This window comes from Vitis vinifera, chromosome 12, assembly GCF_030704535.1.
Source record: "Vitis vinifera cultivar Pinot Noir 40024 chromosome 12, ASM3070453v1".
NCBI lineage: Eukaryota > Viridiplantae > Streptophyta > Magnoliopsida > Vitales > Vitaceae > Vitis > Vitis vinifera.
In genome coordinates this window covers 10,151,036-10,157,353 of record NC_081816.1, presented here as the reverse complement: position 1 = coordinate 10,157,353, position 6,318 = coordinate 10,151,036, and the positions used below count along the sequence as shown (strand labels likewise).

The following is a 6,318-nucleotide window of genomic DNA, read 5'->3' as shown; positions in this document are numbered from 1 at the left end:
GGAGATTTCGCACAGTGCGAAAATTTTCGCACCTTGCACAGTGGTGTGCGAAATTGGTTTTTAGGGAATTCGCACCTTGAAATCATTTTTCGCACCTTGAACAAAATTTCGCACCTTGGCTTTGGGGTGTGCGAAAATGGCTCCCTTTGGACCGAGGATTTCGCACCTTGGTTTTGGGGTGTGCGAAATTTTCGCACCTTGAAATCAGGTGCTCTATTTCCTTGGTTTTACTCCCCTGTCTTGCTTTTGAAGAGTTCTCCCCATCTTTCATGATTTTTTTCTGAAATTTATCATCAAAATTGACTTGAATTAAGACAAAATAAACTAAGATTGAGGAAAAATTATAATAAAAAGAAATAAAAATAATGATATAACTATAAAACTATAACAAAAAATTCATGGACTTATTTAGCCCATGATACCCTGCTTTCCCTCAGAGTTGTGGTGGTTCAAGGAGGTTGATCTCCTCCTTGTCTGTACTGTAAGGCTCTATGAATGGCTTGAGACGATGGCCATTAACTTTGAAGGTTTGATTGCCTGTGGGATTGAATACTTCCACCACTCCATTGGGATGCATTTCATGAATTATGAAAGGACCCGTCCACCTGGATTTCAACTTTCCTGGAAAGAGATGAAGTTTAAAGTCATAAAGCAAAACTTTTTGTCCTTTGGTAAAATTTTTCTGATTTACCAACTGATCATGCCATTTTTTCAATCTTGCTTTTGCAATTTTTGAATTGAGGTATGCATCATTCCTCATTTCCTCCAATTCATTCAAATCCAAACATCTCTTTAACCCGGCTCTTGTCAAATCCATGTTGAGCTTTTTGATTGCCCACCATGCTTTATACTCAATCTCTACTGGAAGATGACACGCTTTGCCATAAACAAGGCGATAGGGAGACATTCCTAGAATGGTCTTGTAAGCGGTCCTATAAGCCCATAAGGAATCCAGGAGCTTGATAGACCAATCCTTCCTATTCACATTAACCACCTTCATCAATATATTCTTGATCTCTCGGTTGGCTAACTCAACTTGGCCACTTGTTTGGGGGTGATAAGGTGTAGCTACCTTGTGCTTAACCCCATACTTGGCTAGAAGAGTCTCAAAAGGTTTATTGCAAAAGTGGGTTCCCCCGTCACTTATAATGGCTTTTGGCACTCCAAATCTTGCAAAGATGTGGTCCTTGAGGAATTTAAGTACCACTATATGATCATTGCTCCTACATGGGATTGCTTCTACCCACTTAGAGACATAATCCACTCCTACCAAGATGTAGGAATGTCCAAATGACATTGGAAATGGTCCCATGAAGTCTATACCCAGACATCAAAGATATCCACTATTAAGATGGGGTTCAAGGGCATCATATTTCGGCGTGTTAGCTTACCAAGCCTTTGACACCGATCACATCCCTTGCACATAGAATGGGCATCCTTGAAAAGAGAGGGCCACCAGAAGCCTGATTGGATCACTTTCATAGCTGTTTTCTAGGAGGCAAAATGACCTCCACATGCACTATCATGGAAATGGGAAAGAATTCCCGATTGCTCTTGCTCAGGAACACATTTCCTTATAATTTGATCTGCACAATATTTGAAAAGAAAAGGTTCCTCCCAATAATAGGCATGGATCTTAGCCAAGAAATGTCTCTTGTCTTGAGCACTCCACTCACTTGGTACTTCTCCAATAACCAAAAAGTTTGCAATGTGAGAGTACCATGGAGCTACATTTACTGACATGAGAGACTCCTCAGGGAAGTCATCATTGATAGGCAGACCATGTGAGTCATGTGCTATCACAAGTCTGGACAAGTGGTCAGCTACCACATTCTCTACCCCCTTTTTATCTCTGATTTGGAGATTGAATTCTTGGAGCAAAAGAATCCATCTTATCAATCTTGCCTTGGCATCCTGCTTGGTTAGCAAGTACTTCAAAGCAGAATGGTCAGTGAACACCACTATAGAGGACCCTACCAAATAAGCACGAAACTTATCCAAGGCAAAAACTACCGCCAACAACTCCTTCTCAGTAGTTGTGTAGTTCTTTTGAGCCTCATTCAAAGTTTTGCTTGCATAATAGATCACATAGGGCTTTCCATCCTCTCTTTGCCCCAAAACAGCCCCCATAGCAAGATCACTTGAATCACACATTACCTCAAAAGGTAATTTCCAATTTGGGGCTCTCACTATTGGTGCAGTTGTGAGGAATTGTTTCAATTCCTCAAAACTTCTCTGACACTTCTCATCCCACACAAACTTGGCATCCTTTACCAAAAGCTCACACAGAGGTTTTGAGATTTTTGAGAAATCCTTAATGAACCTCCTATAGAACCCGGCATGTCCAAGGAATTGCCTAATTCCTTTAACATTTGTGGGAGGTGGCAACTTAACAATCAGCTCCACCTTTGCCTTATCTACCTCAATGCCATTTTTGGAGATGATATATCCTAAGACAATTCCTTTTTGCACCATAAAATGGCACTTCTCCCAATTTAGCACTAGGTCTTTCTCAATACATCTATGGAGAACAGCTTCTAAATGCATCAAACACTCCTCATAAGAACTTCCATATACAGTGATGTCATCCATGAAAACTTCCATGATGCGTTCCACCATATCACTGAAGATGCTTAGCATGCATCTTTGGAAAGTTGCAGGAGCATTACATAGACCAAAGGGCATTCTCCTATATGCAAAAGTACCAAAGGGACAAGTGAAGGTCGTCTTTTCTTGATCTTCCAAATCAATTTCTATTTGGAAGTACCCTGAATAACCATCTAGAAAACAATAGAAAGGATGTCCTGAGACTCTCTCAAGGACTTGGTCCATGAAAGGCAATGGAAAATGGTCCTTCCTAGTCACTGAATTCAACCTCCTATAGTCTATACACACCCTCCATCCTGAGGTAGGACGTGTAGAGACTTCCTCCCCTTTCTCATTCTGGATCACAGTGATTCCAGATTTCTTTGGGACTACTTGGGTGGGACTCACCCACAAGCTGTCTGAGATGGGATATATGATCCCAGCTTGAAGTAGCTTCAAAACTTCATTCCTCACCACTTCTTGCATGTGAGGATTCAGTCTCCTTTGGGGTTGCCTCACTGGTTTTGCATCTTCCTCCATATAAATATGGTGGGTGCACACCAAAGGGCTAATGCCTTTCAAATCAGAAATTTGCCATCCTATGGCTTTCTTACATTTTCTGAGGACTCCTAAAAGACTATCCTCTTGATCACTAGTGAGGGTTGAGGAAACTACCACTGGACATTTCTCATCATCCTCCAAGTATGCATACTTCAAACCCACAGGAAGTGGCTTTAAAATAAGCTTTGGAGGGTCCTCCACAGCAACTCCTTCTGAGTCTTCCTGGTTGAACAGTGGTAAGATCTCTTCTCGTCTCCTCCAAGGAGACATAATGGCTAGCACATCAGAGGGTTCAGGGAACCCATCTTCAAGGACTTCCCGGTTTTCATTCAAGCTCTCCTCTAAACTCTTGTCACAGTGCTCTTCAACCAAAGTGTTGATCAAGCACACCTCCTCAAATCCTTCCTCCTCATCAGGGTAAAGATGCCTCTTACATAAATGGAATATGTTTAATTCCAATGTCATGTTTCCAAATGTGAGCTGCATCACCCCATTCCTACAATTAACAATAGCATTGGAGGTAGCTAGGAAAGGTCTCCCTAGGATGATTGGTACATAATTTTCTTCCTTGACAGTGGAATCAGTATCAAGCACCACAAAATCCACAGGATAGTAGAATTTGTCCACTTGAACTAGAACATCCTCTATCACTCCTCTTGGGATTTTGACCGACCTATCAGCTAAGGAGAGGGTCATGGTTGTGGGCTTTAATCCTCCTAGTCCCAATTGTTTATACACAGAGTATGGGAGCAAATTCACACTTGCTCCCAAATCTAATAAAGCTTTTTCCACATGTGTCCCTCCAATGTTGACTGATATGGTGGGACATCCTGGATCTTTATACTTAACTGGGGACTTACTCTGGATGATAGCACTCACTTGCTCAGTGAGGAATGCATTCTTTATCACCTATAAACCTCTCTTGACTGTGCACAAGTCCTTTAGAAACTTTGCATATGTGGGGACTTGTTTAATCATATCAAGTAAGGGTATATTCACCTTCACTTGTCTCAGAACCTCAAGAATTTCTGATGAATTCTTGATTTCTTTCTTTCCATGTAAAGCTTGAGGAAAAGGGGGAGGCATATGTTTCTTCATCATATCCTCCTTAATCACTATCCTTGGTTCTTCCTCGATGCTTGATTTGGATGCACTCTTCTTCCCACTCTTCTCTTCCTGGTTATTGCCCTCTTTAATCAAGGGTCTCTTTTATATGAGTTCTTCATCATGCCCCACCTTAGGCAGGGGTTGATCAACCTCTTTTCCACTCCTTAAAGTGATCACAGCTTTAACCTCCCTCAAATTTGAAGACTCACCATCTTGGGTTTCAACTTCATGAACACCCTTGGGATTTTGGCTTGGTTGAGAGGGGAACTTTCCCTTCTCAATCACTGTGTTTAGGTTGGTAAGCCTAGAGATGGAGTACTGAATATTATCTATCTTCTGAGATAGATCATTTTGCATCCCCTCCATTCTCTTTATTTGAGAACTCTCAACATTTTCAATCTTTTGATGCAATTGGGAGTTAATTGCCTTTTGTTCACCCACAAAGTCACCCATGACTTTACTCAGGTTTACAATGGCTTGCTCCACTGAAGATGGTTGTTGAGGTACTTGGGTTTGGCCTTGTGGTTGGTATGGAGGTGGCCTTGGTTTCCAAGAAAAATTTGGGTGGTTTCTCCAGCTTGAATTATAGGTGTTTCCATAAGATGCACTGTTGTTGGGCCTAAATTGCCCCACAACATTTACTTGATCACCTAACATCTCTCTCACAGCTGGCATGGTTGGACACTCATCTACCACATGATCACATGATTGGCAAATGGTGCATGGCATAACATGGACTTGGGTATCGAAAATGGCTTGGACTTCATGTATTTTTTTCAATTCAAGTTCTTCCAACCTCCTAGCTAAAGTTGCCACTTTAGCTTTTATGTCCATGTCTTCACTTAACATGTACATTCCAGCCTTTGGATTTTGGGTTTGTTGAGAGGGAAACTTTCCTTTCTCTCTTGAGTTGGGCTCATCCCATCCTCTTGACACCTCAGCCACGTAACTTAAAAAGTCCATGGCTTCTTCAGGATTCTTACTCATAAAATCTCCCCCACACATGGTTTCAAGAATTTGCTTCATGGAAGAAGACATTCCATCATAAAAATAGCTCACTAAGAGCCATGTATCAAAACCATGATGAGGACAAGCATTGATGGCCTCCATATACCTTTCCCAACATTCATGGAACTTCTCATTTTCTTTAGCAGAAAAATTTGAGATTTGTCTCTTCAACCCATTGGTCCTATGGGTGGGGAAAATTTTTTTCAAAAACTCAGCCTGAAGATCAACCCAATTCCTTATGCTTCTTGGCCTTAAAAAATTAAGCCATATTTTTGCCTTGTCCTTCAAAGTGAAAGGGAATAGCTTGAGTCTCATCAAGTCTATTGAAGCTCCTCCCTCTCTAAAGGTATTACACACCTCCTCAAACTCCTTGATGTGAGAATATGGATTCTCACTCTCCATTTCATGGAAAGTTGGTAGGAGGGGCACAATATGGGGCCTTATAACCAACTGCTCAAGTGGGGGCAGGATGCATGAGGGTGCACTCATCCTTAGGGGATGCATTCTATCCCTCATGGATAGGTATGCATTGGGATTACCCCCTTGACCTTGTTGAGAATTCTGATCCTCTAGTGGAGGGTCCATGATATTTACACAGATATCCAACTCTGTGTCTTGAGGATTCTCAATCCTTACTAATCTTCCCTCTTAGTCCCTAATCCAATAGGGCATGCACAAGTTACAATTCCTGTAATATTAAAAACAAAAAGGAAACTAAAGAAAAGGTTAAAGTTAGGAAGAAAATGAAAATAAAATTAACAAAAGGAAAATGAAAGAAAATAAAATTAGTGAAAAAGGAATTCACCCTGGTTGTGATGAAAATCACAAGTAGCCTCTAAAAGGTTGTATCACTGTATTATGGCACCATCCCCGGCAACGGCGCCATTTGATTTATTGCCCAGCCGGGTCTTTTAATCAAAAACATTTATAAAACCTATGACCTTATACTGGCGTAGCAAAGCTACTATAGTATAGCAGTTCTAGGGTCGAACTCAGGGATGGGTTTTCACTCTATCAGTGACAGACTCTAAATTAGAAATTGATTCTGATGATTTC

General features: G+C 41.1%; 1 pseudogene; it reads right to left on the bottom strand.

Moving 5' to 3' along the window:
- Nucleotides 1-1,015: 1,015 nt before the first annotated feature.
- On the bottom strand, nucleotides 1,016-4,312 carry LOC100852439 (uncharacterized; annotated as a pseudogene).
- Nucleotides 4,313-6,318: the final 2,006 nt, after the last annotated feature.